The 22,461-nt window shown below is 44.0% G+C and overlaps 1 protein-coding gene across 6 annotated transcripts in view; it reads right to left on the bottom strand.

The window, feature by feature from the left end:
* Nucleotides 1–22,461, bottom strand: part of LOC118504137 (Ig-like and fibronectin type-III domain-containing protein 1) — a 105,110-nt gene that overhangs the window by 45,352 nt on the left and 37,297 nt on the right. For 4 of the 6 annotated variants that reach the window (XM_036038227.1, XM_036038225.1, XM_036038226.1 and 1 more), the window contains one exon: nucleotides 17,969–18,029. The exons of the other annotated variants lie outside the window; for them this stretch is intronic. The gene's annotated coding sequence lies outside the window, so the exon portion shown is untranslated. The remainder of the gene's footprint in view (nucleotides 1–17,968; nucleotides 18,030–22,461) is intronic. 6 annotated transcript variants of the gene reach the window in all.

Here is a 22,461-nt window from a genome sequence, read left to right as displayed (position 1 = left end):
GTGCTTGTGCTGGAGTGACGATGAAAAGTCAGTAAGAGCATGTCCAGCCAGTGGAGGATCAAGCTCGTTGGAGGCTCTCAGTAGAATGGAAATCCGAAGCCCCAAACACATGGAACCCTTAAAGCTTTGTGTTCATGATGCTCCGTAATTGAGACCCATCGAATGGAGTTTGTGGACTTCCTCGAGGCTCTCAGGACCGTACAGCCTGCTTATAGGAAGATTCGCCTCTGTCAGTATTAGTATTACCTTGAAGTTTCGAAGCATCTATGTCCAACGCAAGTTCACGTCATTCGCCACTCAGCAAATTTCTTCCGAGTTACCCTAATATATCCATTTTCTCATATCTCAACGGATAATTAAATCATATACATAGGAGATAACTTACTATACGTCGTGATTGAGTGTGAGCATTGACGTGGAATGGAATTCCGAAGATGAATGACTGGATTTGAGACAGCTAGTACTCGGAGTCACCGTGGTCAGATGTTCGCTTAATCACTTAGTTCCATTTTAAATTGTTTTAATTATAGTTGTAATATATACATTTCCTAGTTTTCAATTGGATTGCTCCCCATAGAACATTGAATTTCCTGAGCCAAGCAACAAATTTCAAAAGTAGCTACCACGACACAATAAAAGTAAACTTCCGCATACAGGACACCATCCTCGACGAAACAGTTCCTCACAGTTGGCTCGCGACATCTAAACGTTACTGCCGCAATCGCTAGCGTCCCAGCCTGTAACCGATCATTATTAAGCTCTTGCTAATGCATACTTTCCGCACGCACATCACTCCAACAACATTGCATTGTGGCCTAGTTAAGCGCGGGCTGCACACTGCTGCATATCGCTCGGTCAGGTCATAACAGCTCACATCATAAATGTGTTTCTGGTTGTGAAGCAATGGAATGGTAGCGTGCGATGCACTACGGCGATGCTGATGATGCTTTCGGGCTAACGCAACCCCGCCGTGAACGATGTGACATTTTTGTTTGGTTTTTGTACCAGCTCGTCATACCTTCTCGGCGTGTGTGTGCGCAGTGAAATTGCACTTTAATTTAATTTTGCATGGTCCGCAGCAGCGCAGTTGACGCAACCGCGGTCCAGAGCTGTGAGGTTACCTTCTTTGGATGAAGCGGGCAAGCTTCAGGTGAGTTAACAGTTTGATAGGGACGAGTTGAAGTGGTATTGCAAGATTGAAGAGCACACAACAACGATTGCGACAGTTTGGTATAATTTACTAAGAACTAACTCAACGGTAAGTATCTATTTTATAGCATGCTATTTTAAATATGATTTTTTAAATTATAGCACCAAAATTTATTTTCTATTAGAGCAAGAACGGTTTCGAAAGAAAATGATGTCTCGGCTGTTCTAAAGCACTTGCTCACCCTTGCCGTAATTGAATTATTTCGCTCAACCTCCCCCCCCCCCCATTATCTTATTTCCCCCTTTTTGAATCAAAGTTCAAGTCGCTCCAAATATTTGCGAGCACGTGCCGCTATAAAATGCCACACTATCATCATCGGCTGCTGGCAAAGAGCGCGATAAAATCATCGATAATGATCCACCGACCGACGCTGCCACCGGTTCTTCACAGTTGCATCCCGTCCGCCCGTTTGACATTTACTGTGACATTCGAGAACTTTGGCCGATTTCTTCACCGAGCGCAATCGAAGTTGGATGCTGGTGGCAGTGCTTACTACCGAATGAGTGAACAACATTCGCAAACAGCCCAAGTTCCCAAGAAGCCTCGGCAACTCGACACGGCCAACAATCTGTCTTTCCGATCACGAGCCACCACCGAAGCAGCTGATTGCGTGTTCGTGCGCGTGAATTTAAATGAAATTTAAAATGAGCTTCCTTTCGGTCGGCTTCTGTGCTCGGAAGCTAAGGGTTGAGCGCATCAAAACAAAGTAGCTGCAAGCAACCCTGTCTCAGTGAGAGGTTCAACACACAAAGCCGTACCTATTTGTTAACATGCTCAGCCAACTAATTGAGACACTCCAAACGAATGTTCTTGAGCAGTGTGTGTCCTGAGGTACAGTTTGATCAACTATCCTCCTACCCCTTCGGTTAATGTGGCACACGTTCGGTGGAATCTGAACTTCATGTTCACAGCTTTATTTATTAACACGGAAGTAACGTGCTTCGCTGTCACAATCCACCAGCGCACAGACGCACAGTCTAATGTTGCCTCCACAGTGCAATAAAACATCCCGAATGAGTGTTTGCAAACATGGCAGCAGCTCGATTGGATTGGACAGAATGACAAATAACCGGAGGCAACGGTGGTAACAATTGATTTGTTTATTATGAGCTTATATTGCTTGAAACAACAAGACGTGTCATTCCACATTAATGGACGGTCAATATTGAATGCAGTTTAACTAAATATTTTTTGATTTGTAGTAGAGGAATGGAACAGAAAAAAAGATAACAAAACGCATTAAGCCATATTTTTTTATTTTCCCGTAGTCTACCGATTAGATTGAGTTGGTTGATGGCTTTGACTTGAGATCTCGAGGCTTGAGAGGTCTTCTGTGAGAGATCCCTTAACAGTTGATGTACTTAGAATAGTTTTTAGCTCATCTTAACACACACTTTTGCTTAGTAGCGTAGACAAAAGGAATTTCGCTTCTAGCTAAAAACAACAAGAAAGGCAGGACAAGAACAAACCCCTGTGATGCTAGAAAAAAAATCAAAACCGTTTGACATTATTGGCTATAAATCGAGACCGTTGGTCAAGATTGGAGTATTTTTTTCTTATGCGACTTTCTGATGACGACTTACTGATAAATATCTTCTCATCTTCCTTGGCATTACAACCTTGAAAGGTCTCGGCTTGCATTTTTGGCTTCTGTGTCTTGATTTTACCAGTAGCAAAGTAGACAGACCTTAGTACGGAGTGACAGTCCGGAAGGGATATGAACTCCGATTCTGCCGTAATAATTTTCACAGATACTAAATTGAGACAATGTTCACAAACCATTCGGGTTTCAGAGTTTTACTCTGTTGAAACTTTTTTCGACTATATCGCCCATTTTGGCAATCGGTTTTCGATCAAGCTTTGCCAATAGTTTCTATGAAGCTATACACTCAACTAAGTGTATAAAAAAGTGAAAAATGGAGCATGATTGTCCTGTCCTGGTCTAACAAAGTTGTCTTTAAAGTGTCCAAAGAAAATGTCCAAACGAAAGGTGTTTGAATTTCCGTTTGGGGAACTGTATGTAGAATATATCGTGTGGTGCGATAGAGAAGCTGACAGTTATAACTTTAACATTTTTCCCCGTTTATATAAGATGAATTTCTATTTATTTTATTAATTAATTATTACGGACTGATGCCGTATTGTCACGAATTTCTATTTAGATAAGCATAAAATTGTGAATGTTGATCCAAAACAATAATTTAAATTAAATTGTAGCGTGTTTTTTAAAATTTTATTTGAAGAACTACGTAGCTCAAGAACGACAATCAAGATTGATTCGCGTAGCTTACCAATAGATGGCGCTTCCGGTTATGTATTAGTGTTACGAGGAACCTAACAACAAACACCATGCTAATAAGCGAGTAGCTTTATGCCATATTGCGTGAATTTCATAAGATTGCTGTAAAATGTCTATAAGTTCTATGAGCTATAAGTTTTTTTTTTAATTAATGTGAAAAACTCAGCACAGTATTTAAAACGGTTGACCAATTTAAATTTAAATAATTCAGATATTCAAGAGATATATTATAGAATCTTTGAGCTTCGGAAAGGAAACCGGATAAATCTGACAGTTGCTTTATGATACTTATCCCAAAATTCTGAGATTATCTGATACGTCTAGTGAGTAAGTATAATGATTTTAACAAGCTACTTAGGGGCTCAAAAACTTTTTTACCTTCCAATTAAATTACGCATCTATCCGAATGCGAACAAAAAACAGCACACCCTGCCCTCTCAGATTACCATTTTGAGACGTTGTTACAAATCATCAGCGCACGAACGTACCTCGGTCCCAATCCGGACCCCCAATTTGAATGTCATTACGCTGTCCCAAGTGTAATTTCGCATCATTTTCATACGCCACCAGCGGCTATCACACGCACAGCCAAAAATCGCACTCGCTCTGCTGAACCAACTTGACTAATCTGTGTACTGACCTCCACCGCACCGAACAGACAGCATACAAATATTTTATACTTAAATGGAAATATGAAACGTCCCAACGGCAAAAACTGGAGGAACCTGGCGTTCTGGTAGCGTTCGGATCGATATTGCATAATTTCATAATCTGCCAGCTACCGGCCAGCCGTTTCTTTTGTGTCCCGGGTCCAGCTCTGGACCGGATGCTTTCGCGTGGAAATGCGTCAACACGAATCAAAGTTTCCTTCCAACGTCCGGAACGTTCGGGACCTCCCCCGTTCTCTATCTCTCGGTCGAGTGTGTGATGTTTGAAATTAGTTTTCCGTTTCATTCGCTTCGGAACTCAAGCCAGCGGCACCGGTGCAAAGGTAAAACGGATTACACAGCATTAGCATACGAAAGCGCTAACCGCAGTCTCCCGTTGGCGGTGGAATGGATTCCGTTTTTGTGCCCTGGTGCTCGTGCAGTTCGCTTCCCACTTGGTTGTGGGATGGGTTGCTTAGCAGTTGTCAAATCACTACTCGTTTAAGCTCCGGGAGTTGGACGAAGCGATCCGACCAGGGGCCCGGATATGCACGGCGAGTGTGAGAGGAAGCGGTTTAATAGCTTCTCTATCGATTCTAATTCTTACATAACGATGGCGATGACGACGGTGTCGTTGCAGTGAGCACAGTTCACCGACAAACTGTGCCGCCACCAAGGCCACCCAGTACATTCCTCACACGCACACACGTCAAAGGCTCAAAAAATGGATCGATTTTTCCACAACAAAATCGACCAATAATAATTGGACCTCCTCCATCGAACAGGGGGTCCCAAACACTGACCCGGGAGAAAAACAGGCTCATAATGCCCGGTGACAAACCGGGATACTCGTACTCGGTGTGCTGGTCGTACAAAGTTACTACCTGTGGCTTTTCCAGCGGCATGGCTAAATGAAAACGTTGAAATATGAGAGTACGGTAGTGAAGCGTCGGACGAGTTTGCGAAACAGGACTAGCACCCGCCGGAACGAAGCTGACAGCAGGATTAGGAACGTGATTCGTACTTTTATGATTGCTCATCTGGTCGAAGATGGCGACAGATAAAGTCTGTCGTGACACAACCCACCAACCGGGCAGAGGAAGGCGCATAATCAATGCTTGTTTATCGCTGCTTACTGGAGCGAAGCACCGCACGTTGACGGGCTCGGATAATGCATTGCCTTTATTTATTGATATTAGTTTTGTCATGTACGTGTATTCATAATCAATCCCGATCGGTCGCAGGTTACATCATTTGCAAGCTGGTTGAGTTCGGTACACGGTAACAGTGTGATATACTTCTGCAACGTCTGTTCATGTGTCATTTAGGAATATGATCGAGTTGCGAGCTCATTTTCTGATATTAAAAGGTACCAAGAAACATAAAATAATAGTACCGGGTGTTGGGTGACAACAGATAACGTGTGGTTCCCTAAACGGTAGTGAATGCGTTTATTTCCCCAATCGAATGTCATCGGGTTGCCAGTACCTTGAGTATGTAAGTCTTGTAAAAAAGGTAGTTTTGAACTCTAATAAATCTGTCAACCTGTCCAAGTCTCTGCACAGGAATAAGATTATACTGATGAGGTACAGCGTACAGAGCTTATAGTTTGTAGCTGCTTCATCATTATGGAACCTCAGACTGCAGTCTGATTGGTATGCAGCCAGCACCCTTGCATACGTCTCAACACCGATGCTTTAGTTGGTGTTGACTTTTATTTTCAGATAGAAGAAGTTGTGGATGTTTTCGAAGATCTATTCACCTATGTGTACATTATTCCTGGGTGAATCAGTGTATGCTATCAGGAGCGCTGGTGCTGATCTCCAATCCTAAGATTTGTGCCGCTTGTTCGATTTCTTTGGAGTGTCTCTGCGACATAGGAGAACCTGATCCTAGTGATCTCTATGTATTCAGCAAATGCCAGGATCTGGATCAGCCTATAGAAAATAGTCCCAGAAGGTTCACCTTTAAATTCTCGGAAATTTCTCTCTAGCGCTAGGCTCTACGATCCTAAGATTTGGCATTCACCTTTACCTGGAAAACCTGAGCTATTATACAGGTTCCACATCTTTGGTTGATAAAAATTGAGAGTTTCTATACATCGAATGTTCGAATACGGTTAATTGAGCGATAGCGCCTGAAAGTATGCAATTTACCATTGAAATCGCAGGATCGGCAAGCTAGACTCCATAGTTCATCCGCAGAACTGACCATCGAGATATAGCAGTCCAAGATCTTCTGAGGTTGAAGTCCAAAACGAAAAGAAGAACTTATTTATTTATACTTCAATTTCAACGGCTTGCGCCGTATTATCAAGAAGGACTTGAGGAATCAATAAACTAATTTTATTATACTTATGGACTAAACCTAAAATTACATCGATAAGCCATTTATATTTGACATCTATTTCATTAGTTTAAAAAAAAATATATTAATAAAAAACATACTGCAATATTTAAAAATTAAATACGCTCTTAGACCAAACGATAATAAAATATTTAAGATATTTAAACTATAAATAATTATTAAACTATTAACATTTAAATTATATTTTAAAAATTCTAATCAACAACCTAACATTACATCAGTAAAATCTACAATACCACATACAATACGTTCTTACGGCTCGGGAAATCAACAACAAATAGTTCCCAAATCCGATCCGACAATGATCGAAACCGATCCACACCTTCCGGCAAAGTAAAACAATTTGTCATCGCACGCAACCATCTTCCACAAAACCGTGATGGTGATGCGACCCCATATGCTCTCCCTACTGCACTCAGGGCTGATTTATATTCACAAATATCTTGCAGCGCGTCTACAAACCTCTCCCTCCTGCTACAACAAAAGCGATGGGAAAAAGCTTCCAAATTCCCAATGCACATCGAGCAGCACACCAAACGCTGCAGCAACCTAAACGCACTCGGAACCGAGCCACGGTGGTCTTGACATTTTTCCGACCCGAAAACCCCAAAAGACCGAACCTCCCCGTTTTTATTTCACCAGCTTCTGGAGGAGGCACCGACAGTTCCCTCGAGTGCAACACAGTGCAAAAAAAAAAACAAGTGAAAGGAAAATCGAGACAAGGGAAATCGAACTGCAGTGCGAACGAGCCATATTTCACCGCCACAGCACGGAAAGCACATCATTCCGGAAAGGGGGCTGACGGGGGCTGGTGAGGGGGAACGGGAAAAGTGGGCTGGTACACGCGACCGACCTCGTGTGCCAGCCTCGTGAGTGCGGAATTTTCGCGCGGAATTTGCATGCATTCAATAAATTTAACAAACTCTGCATCGCTTGCGCTTGTCGGAGTTTTACCCAAATGCGCTCGCGTACTCCACCAGGGTCGTTGCAGATATTGGGCATTTTCCATCGTGTCGTAAGCCTGGACTTTCGGAGCTGAAAGCGAAGTGCAAACGATAACGCTATACATCGCGTTTACATCTCTCCCCCCAGTACGATGTCTCGAAGCGTGATCAGCGGACCATCATCATCATCTCCCCAAGGCATTGGACGGTACAGAGGAACTCGAATCGTTGATCGCGTCGTTCATTTGCTAGAGTGTTCCGAATACATGTGGAAAACGTTTCCAGATTCCGGCATATGTCCATGGTAGAATTAGTCTTACCCTCCCTGTCCTCGTGCCCTTCTCGGTGTCAGTCAATCAGTGACCAGAAGTGCCAACAGTTGACCAGCAACAGCAACAAAACAAAAAAAAAAACGCCACCACCCATTTTTGTTTCGATTTGTTGGAAAATCGGTTCGCATTGTGTCGGTTGGGTCCGCACTGAGGTGTGAAGAAAATTCGGGTTAGCGGCACCGGGTCAAACCTGCAAACGGAAACCGGGCCGAGGTGAATGCGGTGGTGAACTCCAACCACCGTGCACGATCTAAATTTCCATCCAAGGGTAGCGTGTGCCCAATGGAAGAAAACAACGTTCTAGCAAACGGACACGAGTCGAGAACGGAACAGCAAGAACTTTCCGTTCGGTGCTTTCTCGTCTAAACTTAATGGAAAGGTCATTTGCAACGTGCTCCAACACGGGAGAGGGAGTACGTCTATTTGGGTCAAGAATGACCCTCGGTTCCGGAAGGTGGTGGATTCCTTTGGATACGCGGCCATTGCAAAAGGGCTCGAGTTGACCGAGCGAAGGGGAGAAAAAAAGAAGTGTTTACATCCATTCTCTCCACCACGGTCATTCCTGTGTCCAGACGTCCAGTTTTCCATCAGACGCGGGCACAAAAAATCAGTGCTTGAGAGAGTGAAAAAATAACCCCGTACCCAGCGTGCCTTGTGACCGGATTGCTTTGTCAAGTACAATTACATGCCATTCATATTATAATATAACTATTTTTTCTCCCCCACCCCGGGCAGGGGGCCCGACAAAGAAATTGCGCAAAAGTTATGGTACGGTATTTTTCACCGGCTACTGGTCACGCGACGCGAAGACACACACAATGCGCGCTGAAATATGAATTTAGGGAAGAATGGTTCGTTTTAATAAACGGCCGATAGGGAAGCAATTTAGCGGGTGGTGCAAAACGGTTTTTGAATTTTGTATAGTGGAGTGGTATTAGAAGACCGTTTTTTGCTAACATAGCAATTAACATAGCATTTTGGGGTGATTGCTGTAGGACACTTGAATTATTAAATGGTAAATGGACATTTGAAGTAAATTGTTTGCAATGTTACTGAGGTGAAACGCATTTAATTTATTTTTTATCAAGAAATACGAATACGCCTTCTGACGAAAAATACTGCAATAAATATTGGGTCCACAAACAAGTAACGATCGTTTTCAAATCGAAGGGACACCAGCAGCAACAGGGGCTAGATTTTGACGTATTCAAAGCGTAGGAACCTATAACGTTCCAAGATCCTTACAAGCACAAAATGGCAAAATGATTTATAAGGAATATGTACTTCCCATCAACTGGATCCTCGAGATATCTAATATCGGTTCGTCATGTGCGAAAAGTTACTCCAGCGGCATAATCGGAAGGAAATTCTTCACAGAATCAACGTGGAAGATGAGATATGGATTCTTTTGCTCGAGTCTTTAATATCTCGGAAGAACATCTCATTCCCTTTTCTTGGCCAAACGATCTTTGAAATAAGGCCAAGCCTGCCATTTCTGGCTTACTAGACTTAATTACCACGTAGTTGGATAGTTAAGTCCTCACCACTTTGGGGGTACAGTCTAAATGGGATTTGAATCCCGGTCCTGCCGTATGAAGACTAGCGCCGTTGTCGCCTCTACAACCGGACCTCCCTCGGCCGAACATCCATATCTTAAAGTTGTGCTGAATATCTTCTTATTACGAACCACTCAAACCAGGGGAAACACTCTCAGGAGAAGCATATCGAACACAAGTAGGGATTGAGCTTATTGTCTGGATGTTGCTTCATAGCACTATTACTTGTTTCGGTCTATAGTACACGAACTGGTTGATCAGAAATTCAGGTCTTAAGAGGAGATCCAGAACTAGCTGGTTGCGTGGATCGAGTTCAAGGGCGAATAGGAAAATGAATCCGTGATTTGTCGCAGCGACAGCAGAAAGTGATATGCCACCAAAATGGGGAAAAAATCGGTCATTACTTGTTTGTGGACCTAACACCTTACACAGGAGAACAATTCAAGGCAAATGAGTGACACCGATAATAATGATGACAAAAAATATATGTGAAACGCAAAAACAAAATTTGAATGACGGTAAAACATCACAAAAACATAGTTAATAAAAAAATACTTTTAAAATAAAAAGCGACAAGAGGCACTATGAACAAGAGAAAAAGGAGACAAGAATGGCAATTTTCACATCACTGTCCGGCGAGAATGGACAATGGTGTGTTTGACAACAACGAAAACAAAAACTTGACACATTTCATTGCACCGTACCTGTCATTTAAACTTAGTCATCAGAGTGAAAAGATTTCTCTACACGTTGCCACGGTGATGATGATGATGATGATGGCAGTTTGGATGTGATATTGTCGTCAGGTATTTCAGCTAACTTTCCACTAGCAGCTAACTTTAGCACTGAAATATCGTACAACGGACACAGATATGCTAGAAAACGTGTGATTCTAGAAGGTGTGTAACAAATATTAAGTTACTTTAATCTAAAATCAAATTTCTCTTCAACTGTTTTAATAACTGACATCAAACAATGCCAGACCGTTTGAAGGTAGCTCGTTCCTGTGCAGCAAAAAATAAAAATTAACCATTCGCAGGTTGAATCAGCACGAACGGAAATGTAAAAATTGCCAATCTAATCGTAACCGATCGAAAACCACATTCAGAACCACCTGCATTGAATTGCTGCCGGGTACGATGGCAAACGGGGCAAAACAAATTCACCCGCTCGCCAAACCACAACACCCCAAACCAGTGTGTGTGTGTGTGGACCCAATCGTCCGAACAACTTTGTGCCATTCACCGTGGCTCACGGTTAAAAGCCCGCCCACCAGTCGCCGGCCAGCCGTCGGTACATTCGGTGCAGCAACAACTGCGACTAGGTGCAACAACCGGTCACTACCGGTCGCTGGAGGAAGCAAAAGTGCTGCCCGGTTAAGAACTCCCTTCGCCACCGAAAGAGCGTCCCGGAGAGAATGGGGAATTGAGTCGTTTGCGTTTTATAGTGTCATTGCCAGAGGTCCTGCAGTGGAAACAGGGCGGATGGTGGTATGCTTCCCGCAGAAGGGCAGCGTTGCACCGGGAGTGCAAGTTGCAAATGGATTCAAAACCGGGCACGGCGTACCCGAAGCCTGCCAGCCTGAAACCTGTTTCACCTTGCACCGGCAGTTCACGATTTGCTCAAAGTCAACGAAACAAATCAAATTCTATTCAACCGGTTCCAGAGCGCCCCGAGGAAAGGTAACGCTTGCGGCGGGCCCAAAGCACACTCACATTCAGCGCAGGTCCAATCGAAAGTCTATCAACCGCAGCAAAGCCCGATAATTGATTTCCCGGTCGGTGAGGTCGGCGCGCAAGAACCCGTGCTGTTGCTTCTTAGCGAGATGCCGCGGACTCATCTGAGCTGACCATCTTGCGAAGATGACTCGACAGGTTGTAAACATTTCAGCGCGAGCGAATGGCCTCTGTATGGCCCGGCGCTACGGACTGCGTTCATCATCTACCCTTGCGACCGACGGGTCACACGGGTTGTTCAAAGTGAATGGCGAGACTACGGCGACATGCGGCTGCGTGCGTACATCTTCGTGGCTAATCACGACCTGAAGGCAACCAGAACCGACCAGCAGAGAAAAAAAACTTAATGCGTTCTTTCGACGTTCTCACGTTGGGGGATATGGATATCGCCAGCACGGGTAATCTGATCCCCACCAGCGGGCGTTAGATAACGCGCTCCAACTTACAAATGACGCCATAGTGCACGCTCGTAGACAAGTACAAGTACTTCCGTCTCCGGATCCGGAATCCGTTCAACAGGTCTGCATCTTTTATCTCCAGTAACTGAACAGCTGTGTATACACCGGGCAGGCCAGTCCCGAGAATCTTCTGTCGAGGTCTCGGTTCAGGGACACGTGACCCCGAATCAAATGGCAGTGATTCCGGAGATTGCTCAATCCGTTCAACCTTTTGGGACACTTTGGGTCGATCCGCAGCGACGCCCATACAGGAGGCCAATCACTTCAATCACGCAGATCAAACATCTTCACGTCATAACTCGACATCTGTCCCCCCGCTTTGAACGAAGCAATTCGAACGATGCGATCCGTTTCGCTCGATACGTCCCGTGAGCTTTAACGAATCTACGAAACAGGGCTCTTTTGGGGATTGCTTTCCATGCCTACTTTTTGCATCAAATTCGCTGGCAGTCGTGGCGCATTCTACGGTAGAAGACATAGAAGACATTAGCTAGGAGCAAGCAGAAAAAAAGCAGGTGGATGACTTACATTTCAAGTATGCAGCTGTGTTCAATGTCTCTCTCTCTCTCTCTCCCGGGTTAGTAAACACTGTTCGCCCGGTAAACAAGGGAACAACGTTCAGACAGTCCCCTCTGGCAGGCAGGCTGCTGGAGGGTTTGGAGATGTTATTAAAAATTTATGAACATTCTACCGGCACCAACGGCAACCAGCAACAAGAACGCTGCAGAAAGAAAAATGCATACACCCATGCAGCTAGAGTACTGGAGCTGTTTGATTGCTTAGCTGAGGAGGTGAGAAAGATTTCCCTTCTATTTTTCTTCTGCTCCTTTTTTTTGCTGGATTCCTCTGTTGACACGCTTCTGTGCCATCTCAATCTAGAACGTCGCTTCCGACCAAAGTCATCCTGAAGCTCTTTTCTTTGTCCTCCGGTGCACTTATAACTAGCGAGAAGCGTGCTACGAAAAAATGGAAAGAAACCACCCCAGCAATATCCTTGTTTGAGATCCCATTTTCCACCATTCTCGCTAGAACTGCTCCTCAAACTTTCCATTAAACAAGGATCAAGCAACAGCCCCAGCACGCTGCTGCCATTCAGGGACCATCTCTATCTGCTGCTTTGGGCGATAGACTGGCTGGCTGGCTGGTGATGTTCTTAGCGTTCGACAGCGGTACTGCATCTTTACCTATCATCACACGGGGACATCCTCCATCCACCGGATGCAACGATAGTGTTTGATATGCGCACATTCCTCCTTCGTTTTTCTTTTGCTCTCTCAGTCTCGTTAGCCAGCTTACTTTGCTAGATAACAATTTTTGTTCGGCAATGGCAAAAGAGCATATACTTCAAAGTTTCACCCGTGCTGTGGGGATGTGATCCTGTGTCCTGATGTCGGAGTGGGAGATGATGATGATGATGATGGTGGACGGTATTGCCTTCGCTTTTACACTATTTCATTTACACCCCGCACTCGATCGCTCAATGTAAGACTGTCGCTTACACTGTCGGCCCAGTACTACACATTCGGTGCAACTACATTGGGATCGTTTCAAATATTTACAATACCACAGGGCGAGGTGTTGGAAGTGGCTGTGTGATTGATGATGAATTTGGTAGGTAAATAAAATTGTTTCTACATCCGAGGAACACACAGACAGTCTCTCGTTTGAGTGAGGGGCAATTTATTGAATTCGCCCTTCGCCTCGGACTGCAGGTGACTGTGAATGACGAATGCTGGGATATAAAAAAAAATCCTTTGATGTCCAACGAATGAAATAATGATGAACCAGAGAGGTACTCTAGATAGAGTGCTGCAAATTCTTCCAATAAACTTTCGTTGGTTCAATTATTTAATGCTTGTGGAGTGTAAGGAATGGGAAAAGTTAGATTTGCGCTATGTCTCCCCTATACAAGCAGGGATGAGTCAACCCCTGTCAACTTATTGGCAATGCAAGGTAAGGAAGCCAGCATGTCTTGGCTGACCCATGACCTCTCGAGGTTAAGTATAATACAATGAATTGAAGGTAATTGAAGGAACCAAAGTTACTGGTGGGATCTGCAAAATGTTGTTTACTATGAGCTTCACTAGGTTTCACTAGGCATTTTGAGGTTAGGCAAAACGAATAAGAAACCAAAATTATCCTATTAATAGATGAGAAATATTCTGATTTTTTTTTATAAAACCTTTGATTGACTCTTGATTACCTCATTATCCACACTCTACAAAAATGAATGCCTGAAGCCTGAGGAGCAGCACATCGCCAATTGAATAGGTTCTAGCGCGGAATGGCTAAGCTTTAATGAGCTCTCAGGGTTTGCGTTGTATTTCTGGCAGTACTCAGTAGAAACTTTTTTCTTCAACAACCATCAGACCAATAAATTATAATTACTTTTGCCAGAACTCTGCAACCAAATGTGATTTTGATTACATGCTTCGGACTTCTCTGATTCCGGGTCAAGCCTGACCTTTTGTCAAGCTTCTTCCGGCGATAGTTTCTACAGGCCTTACGGTCGGGCTAATGGTCTACCCAAGTTGGAAAAGAATCTTAAACTTGATACGAATGTTTGTTTGGCAGTTGGGAACGCCGACAACAGCATTTGGGCCGTCGTGTTTCAAAGGGTAATACAAAAAAAAACACCTAACGCCCATCCAATATAGTTGAAGACTCTATAGGAACAGCCCCATAATTGAGAGTACAAACCTCTAGCGCTTTGACTTCATACCAATTTCAAACAGCAAACTGTTCGTTAACAATGTATGGACCATAACTGACATACCCGTGGTGGAGCCACATTTAAATCCGTCCCGGAAATAATTTGGAGCGACGCGCTATGCTCCACTATCTCCTTCGAATGCAACATATTCCAATTTTGCTGAAATCATGTAACTAGAGCAAGGATTACCCGCATCAAACCTTCACCGATTTGCACTAGCCCTGTCCGAATTATTAGCAGCACGGCGAGACCACTGCAAAATCAAATCGAGTAAAGCCAAGTGAGCTACATATTATATCATAATTCCCATCCCCCAAAGGGCTAACGTGCCAATCAACGTCATGCATCAGCGGTGGGCTATCGGCTGGCTACCTCGAGGAAATATAACCCCAAAAACCGTACTACAACCTCGTACCCTCAATCCATACAGATCCAAACGGTCGACCCTGAGCCAGAGCTTGGGCAAAGGGCTAATTTATCGACATTGTTTCGACGCAGCGGTTTGACGAGGTTAGACGTGCTGGGGTGGTGGTGAGTTATATAACGAAACTGCACCCGGGCGCGAGTTGCAGCAGACGGAGGAAGCATCTTGAGGCATCCGCGCTTGTCGATGCCGTGCGAGAGGTCTTTGTGGTCGGTGTGAGATAGTGAGCGTACGGATTTGCGTACCGGTCGAGACAATGCGCCGCGCTTTGTGAACCATACGCGACCGGTATGGTTGGGGGGGTGGGGTTCCGACCTACAGAACCGGCCGCCAGCACAGCATCAGGTGCATCAGGTTGGCAGAGTGATTAGGTAGGCTCGCTGCACGCGCGACCACAATACAGGTTTTGTGTTTCTGTTTTTGTTGTCCCTTGCACTCCCACGGAAAGAATCTCGCCTCCGTCCACCGATTAGACCGCGGCGGCCCCCCCCCGCGAAGGTGTCGTTTATCGTCGAGTGTCAGGCGAGAACAAAGGAAGTAATTAAGTGTGGGACTGCTGTTGTGCCGAGTCGCACTGTCGTTGATTAATTAAGATGGTGGCCAGATTTTCCGTGGAAGGCGACGGCGACGCCGGGTGCGTCGGACGGAGCACTGGAGCCGGTGGTAATGATCGATGGAAGAAGACCAAACACCTTGACCATCGAATCGAAACCATTGCTCATCTGCTCGTACCATGCTAAAGCGCCGGACGGACGGTAGAGCGGGCGTCCGAGAGGATTAGAATATCCATTCACTTCCTTCGCACTGAGTCATTCCAGATAATCTTAGCTCCAGCAGCTTGCGTAACGTATGATTACGCTAAGGTTCACCTTGAGCAAATGCGTGCGTGGTGCATGTAAAACAGATTTTGTAGCGATTTTAATGTATTAATTTAAATTGCTAACGTTTTTTTCAGTTAGCATGGGAAACTATTTGTTGCTGAGAATAGTTACTTAAGATCAAATGCCTTTTTGATCGTTTTTAAACATCTGAAACATGTGAACTGAAGTGTATCCGGATTCACTGGCTTTCTATTTCTATTTCTAGCTTACTGTGATTTGATTTTACCCTTGCAAGGTAGTTAGCCCTGCGTTCGGGGAGGCGGTCTCTGATGGGATTTGAACCTCGGTCCTGTCGTGTGAAGATCGGTGCCGCTGTCGCCTCTGCAATACTAGAAATTACAGTACTATCAATTAAATATACTCAAAATAACAACCATCTTTGGGTAGCCCAGTGGTAAGGACGATATTCACCCCGCAGAATCGTGTTCCAATCCCATCTGAGCCGTTGTGAGGACTGACTATCAGACTACGGGGCGTAGTAGTATGAAGTCGAATAAGCCATTAGACAGCCGGCTTAATCTAGCTAGTCATTAGCCCTAGAAGAAGAAGAAGAAGGATTCAGTACAGCTTCAATCCTCCAATCCAATCCTGAATGTTTTTTTTTTTTCATCTTTGACCCATACAAACTAATCTATAGGTATGAGGTCTTTAGAATTTGGAGGCCAAATAACATTGGTGAAGTCGTCGAAAATTACGGATAATAATTTTCTACCTTTTCCCAAGGGTGACAAGGAGCCTTATCTTACTGGCATAAATACGGCCTTCCATTGGCTATCCAACTCCTATGAACGAACAACTCCACGTAGTCATCAGAAGCTATCCTGAGGCCTTTTCAGAGGCCAAATATCCGAAAACCTTAACAGTTTGGGGAAATTTAGTCTCCAATACACGGGTGAATGCATTAGCACTTGTGGCTCGCATGCTTGGTTGTTTTAACTATACTCAGAGAGCATAGTACAGCAGCTGTAATATCCCTATATTGATAGTTCGTAAAAATAAATATAATAAAAAAGGCCATCAAGCCAATCTCTTGACAGTAAAATGTAATCCAAATTTACATTTCAAAGCTTCTTCAATGTCACAAATCACAAATAACCTCAACCAAGTACATAACACTCCCAGTCCTTGAAGATGTCCTCCACACCGGTTGTTTTGTAACACGCCCCCGAAAAAAAAGTAAACAAACAAGCAGTTACAAATTTCATTGACCATTGTACATCTCTGCCCCGTTCGGGCGTGCGTGTGTGTGTGTCAGAGACAAACACTATTTACGAGCTTAGCGAGCATATCTTATCCCTCCCGGTCGTCCACGTTAGCGCCATTGCTATGGAAAATTCTACCACCTCCGGGTTATGGCCAAAATGTTGGCGACAGCATTGCGACACGTGCGGTACACGTCCTTGAGGTGTAGAAACCGAACGGGGGGGTTGGCTTCTGGTACTCGCCGGTTCAATTTTGGGCCTGTGAACCCCTCGGCAAACCTCGGCAAATGAACGCGTTGTTCATTATCGAAAGTTTGCGTGCGGCCGGGCGTGCTGTTTCGTTTAATTCATCGCCTGCCTGTACACGGTGCGGTCATTACTATTCCGGACAGGTCCGTGTGGATGGCGCGTTGGCGGATGGAATTTGTACGAAGCGTGTGGTGTGGCCGTTCGTACACTGCCGGCCACGCTCGACATAGTCGTGATTCCGCCGGGCACAGTCGATGTCCCACACACAATTAATCATTGGGTTGTTGCAAGAGTTTGAAAGTCAACAATGCCAATTAAAACACAACTAGCTGAAGCACACTTGCACGATCTTACCATTTGACACTGGGTTGTTTTCCTAGGTTCTATCATGTGTCAATTTAAAAAGAAGATGTCACTCGTTTCTTTAAATTGTCAGGAGTTTCGATTCTTCTAAGAAAGCTCTGTTCGTCTCCAAATATTCAAATCTTGAAGTTGAATTTCTATTGAGGCTCAACATCAAATTTTTATATCTAAACTTTCCCTTCTACCTTACAATCTAATTGGCCCCGATTTTTGTGTTCCGAAACGCGTACCAACACTCGCAAGCTTTCGTGAATTATTTTAAGGACTCTGACGGGTCGTTCCGAAATCAAAATTCGATGTGTTTTTTTTCTCCTCATACCCGAATTACGATGCCTCACTGAATTGCAGTCCGTCACGAACGCCAAGGACGTTGCGCAATCGGCCCTTTCGTTTGGGGCGCTCGCACGCAAGGATCATGTTAATTTAACGATGGTTTGTTTGTGTGTGTGTGGATGGGTCCGGTGGGTGTGTACCTTCCCGCTAGTTCACTTTGTTTCTACGCTAACCACCAGCACGAGATTGCTATCGACGGCTGATCGCCGGATGACTAAGAACTCTCGGTGGACTGTATTTGTTTAATTACTTACCGTCCGGAGTGTAGGCTGACGTTCGTTTGTCGAACTCTGCGCCACTCAGATCATCAATCACCTAAAACAGAAAGCAAGAAAAGGGGATAACAAACGAGTACATAAATAAAATGGAGTTTAAGTACTTGTGCGACTATTATTTTTGGATCATTTATAAGATTTGTTTCTCTTTTTTGTTTAGGAAGTCAAATCAGTTATCGCTCCTAATTGCTCCCGATCGAGGATAAATCATGGTGGACCTTTTTTCAAAGTACACTTAAAACCTTGCTCAAACATAGTCATCAACTCGAATCGTTTGTGCATCGTGAGTATTGAAACGAACTTCTCAACCACTATAAAATATAATTTCATATAAAACACCTTCATCCCAAGTAAGTGTATGGCACACTGGCAAACGTTTCCCCAACCTGAAACTACCTTCCAGAGGCGCTTTTCCAACACTCGAAACTTGCAACCTTCTGTGCCAAAACAAAACTTTCCACCAACTTTCCAAACCAAAACTATGCGTTAGGATTCGGGCATCCAAGAAGCCCTTCATACACACACAAGTTTAGCTTCCAAAACCCAGGCCCCGATCGGTTGTGGTGTTGGACCCCATGCTGCTGCCGACCAGGGTTCGGAGCTTGTTTTGTTTTGCTTTTCATCTTCGGGAACGGGCTTTCCGCAAGGGTTCGAAAATGTTGCAGAAACAATTTTGGACCCTTTTTCTTGGTGTGTGGTGTGCCCCGGGGTGGAGACGGCGAGAGAATTGCATTGACCTTTTGGGTGCAGGAGTGTAGTATAAATCTTCCACGCCGAGGGTTTTGTAGTTCGAGTAGCTACGGGAAGGACTTTTGTTTCGGGGTTTGTTATTTTGGCCCGAGAGTTGCAAGTTTTGTTGGTTCGAAGAATGGCACAACCGTTTGATTAATTCCTAAGATTTTTTGTCGGACCTAAAATCTAACTTCTGGAGTGCTAGAAAATTCTTGTTTATGAAAAAGCTCGTAAAAGCTAACATTTCTCGTTACCAACCATGCATGCAGATTGCAGATTGTATGCAGATTGTCATCGGAATATTTCATGCAATTTGAGTTGGTTACCTAAATTTAAAAAATAAACCAATTTAAAGTAAAAAAAGATAAGTAGATAATTATTCTTAGTTTTGAAAAGTTTTCCAAAATTTTCACGGAAATAACAAGGATAAGAAATTATTAAACAATAAGTTTTACATAAATATTCTACTCTTCAACTTTGAAAGGTGTCCAAATTAGAAAAACATATATTACAGGGGTTTCCATATGATGACAAAAAATTCAATTAAATTCTTCTATTAACGTTCGTAATATTGAACTTTTAATTCGGATTCAGATGAAGAGCAAAAACCTCAGTTACGATTATTCTCTTGATTACTACAAAGCACAAACACACAAGGTATTTAATAAAACCACACACAAAGGTAATTCAAAGGCATTTCCTCCTACTAATATATCTTACTCCGGATAGGCTGCACTAATTTTTCCATGCTTCCTTGGTATTCTAATGCGCCTTGGACTTCTAGGAATTGTTTAATTTGTAATTCAGTGTGTTCAGGGTGGTACCACTACTGTGTAACACTTACTTCTAATTTTGTCCTAATTTTGTAATAAAATCTTAAGCTACTTTTATATAAACTAAGCGTAAATTTCACGTTAAAATAATGACAAATAACCAAATATTTAGCATCTTTTATTTAACAAAGTGGTACATGTAAGGCAAGTTGCGGAACACGGCACCATAACTTGGATGATATTTATTTCGATAAGAAACCCAGCAGCTCATTGTTTTTTTTAATCATATTTCTCTGGTTCGAAGAGGTGTTGCTAATTTATTCATAATTCGCTAGATGCGATTGCACAAATCCAAGTTATTTTTTGTTCAAAAGAAAATGCAAGAATGCTACTTATCTTATCTGACCATCTGAAAACCCCTGTCAGTCGTATTAGTCCATTTCAGCACTACAGCACTCTCGATAGCAAGCATATCTCAGCTAAACTATTCCACTAACGTTTTACAACTATAAGATTGCTTCATTCTTTGTATGGTTGCAAACCCTGTAAGCAACAGGAATTGGCCAGACTATTGTGCTTAAATCATCAACGAGATAAAATGAACACTGTAAGAGGTATCTTTCCCCCAAAACATGCTCTTTCCCGTGGTCTTTCACATTTTCCTTTTGGCTGCAGATGAAATTGAACTGCAATAAAAGGCACACACACACACACATGTGTTCACACAGTCTCACAGGATACCATGGTCTGGTTTTGGTCAATGGTGGATACACTATCGTCGTGCAAATTTAGTTTTACAACCTTTTTTTCCCGCAGGATTTGGGGGAAAAATAACCCCCTCTCCTCCTCCCGCAAAGGAAAACCTCATACTTGATGGCATTTTTATGGCAATAGATTTATCGGTACCGCGGTTCGTTTAGCTTTCCCCGGGTACTTTGCCACAGTTACGAGCAGGACACCTTCCCTTCGAGTTTCAGACACACACAACATCGAAAGATTACCACAGTGCTCGAGAGGGTTTTCCACTTCGTTTTTCCAGTCCGCGTCCATCTGCCGGCCGTCGTTGGGGCATGTATTTGCAGCCAGCCAAACGACCTCCACCGAAAGCCAATAACCTTTTTTCCGATAGCAATCTGCGCATGAGCCGAGGGCGTATCTTTGGAACAAGGAAAATTCTTGGCTTCTCTGGCTGGCACCTCGGATTCCCAAACAACGGTTCCGCTAAGCTGCCGTTGGCAACTTTATTGCTTCTCTTCCCGTGCAAATCGTTAACTGACGCAACCATCGGCTTCTGTAGATTATTCTACCCCTCTCTAAATGGGATTTCCCGTTTTGCCGAAACCGAACCGCATGTACCTCGTGCTGGAGAAAAGTGGTAATAAATTTCCTCCCCCCCCCCCCCCAAGAAATGCCTTTTGAAGTCATCGGTTGTCGTTCGCCACATTGCTAAACCGCAGATTGGTCGTGTTGTTAAACAATCGTCACCAACAACGCACACACGTACAGCCGTAACGTAACAACGGAGCTCTCCGGCCGGGTTTTGAGTTGTTTTCCAAGAAGTCCTACTTGCTCATTTTGCTGTGTTCTGGCACTTGGGCACACGATTGAAATATGGAGCTCGATTTGTTACGGCGCAGCTCCTGCCTCCCGCTTGTTTTGCGGATCAGGCTAAACAGGTCTAGGCCGGTCGGTAAGTAATTTAGTGCTGTGGCAATTAAAAGAAATCAGTCAACACCGCAAAGAAGAAGGATTACCCGGGCAAATAGGTGTAGAGATGATATCGGTATGGAGATCATTTGTTCTACGGTTGATAGAGTCAGCTGTCAATGGGATAGAAGAGGGACTGGGCCAGCAGGTGAGTTCCTCGGTATATTGAAGATCTGTAAAGTCCTTGATCGTACTTTGTCAATGACCTCGTTTGAAGTCTCACTAGAAATATAATAGCGAAGTCATAATTTGTTCTCAGTGGCATAATAACAGCCTTTAATAAAAGTTTAATTATTTTTATACAATTACAACACAGTCCACATGCTCTTGGTTCGCTTTCCGTTGCAACGAGCACGCTGATGAGCTTTGCCTTCAAATTCGAATTCGCCAACAGCAAACATAATTATTCGACTCCCTTGACTGCTAACCCACAGCACACTCGTAAACGTTTTCCACTCACGTGCCGACATTGACATTGGTACGCTTTCACGGTCATTATGTCCCTGCAATGGGCATCTCTCGCCACCGAGGGGGGAAAAACAAAACACCATAAAACGCTTTAACATTGTTAACTAATTCACATATAATCGCCATTTTGCTGCGTCCAATAACATTGGTGGCGTAGAGCGTTGCGGCGAAGGGGATACAACAACAAACCAAAAAAAGGCACCCAGATTACAATCGAATCAGTGTTCAGCGCTCACCACCACTGATCTGTTGACCGGCTCATCGAACGACCAGCGTCTGACCACATTGGGCACTAATTGATAGCTAATTAAACGGGATGAAACCACAGATTTGTGTACCATTTTTGATCGAACTGGTAGGTTCGATCCTCTCCACCGCTTGTTCTCACTCGATCTTGATCTCACCTCCACACAGCAGAAACGGGCGATTTCGGCTTTTTTTTTTCGTCCCGCTTTTGTTGGGTGGAGGGGGTAGAATTGTTTTAAAGTGAAGTACGACGTTCTTCACCCGGTTTAGTGCGACGCGAGCCTTCGATGTCCATTTTTTGTTTCTTTTAATGTCAAGAATAAATAACTGCCAACCGCCAGCCAGGGACGGACTATACTGGCGGCCCGACCGTGCGCTATTGCAACATTCCTAAAAAGATGATTGCTTCGCTGAGGGGTAAGAAGCTAGGTTAAGGTTAGGCAGCTCGTCGTGTGTGACAATATACGACCGATCCACCAGTGTTCCCTTGGCCTTGGTGCAGCAGATGCGAGAGCCTTTGGCGGGGAGACGGTTACTAGCTGGGAA

Source organism: Anopheles stephensi, chromosome 2 (genome assembly GCF_013141755.1).
Source record: "Anopheles stephensi strain Indian chromosome 2, UCI_ANSTEP_V1.0, whole genome shotgun sequence".
NCBI lineage: Eukaryota > Metazoa > Arthropoda > Insecta > Diptera > Culicidae > Anopheles > Anopheles stephensi.
This window is presented reverse-complemented; position numbering and strand designations above follow the sequence as displayed.